The sequence below is a fragment of the Pteropus alecto genome, unplaced genomic scaffold (genome assembly GCF_000325575.1).
Source record: "Pteropus alecto unplaced genomic scaffold, ASM32557v1 scaffold28, whole genome shotgun sequence".
Taxonomy (NCBI): Eukaryota; Metazoa; Chordata; class Mammalia; order Chiroptera; family Pteropodidae; genus Pteropus; species Pteropus alecto.
The window spans coordinates 3,223,256-3,223,499 of record NW_006441063.1 but is presented as its reverse complement, the minus strand read 5'-3'; the positions used below and the strand labels follow the sequence as shown (position 1 = coordinate 3,223,499).

The 244-nt window shown below is 60.7% G+C and overlaps 1 protein-coding gene across 1 annotated transcript in view; it reads right to left on the bottom strand.

Moving 5' to 3' along the window:
* Positions 1–244, bottom strand: part of RPGR (retinitis pigmentosa GTPase regulator) — a 46,900-nt gene that overhangs the window by 18,098 nt on the left and 28,558 nt on the right. The window lies entirely within an intron of this gene.

Genomic DNA, 244 nt, shown 5'->3' with positions numbered 1-244 from the left:
CCCCTTCTCCCCCCTCTCCTTCCCCTTCCTTTCCTGCCTCCCCTTCTCCCTCATCCCCCTCTCCTTCCTCCCCTTCCCCCTCCCCTTCTCCTCCCTCTCCTTCCTCTTCTCCTTCCTCCTCTTCTCCCTCCCCATCTCCCTTTCCTTCCTCCCCATCCCCCTCTCCTTCTTTCCCTTCTTCTCCCTCTCCTTCCTCCTCCCCATCCTCTTCTTCCTCTTCCTCCTCCCCATCCCTGTCTCCTTC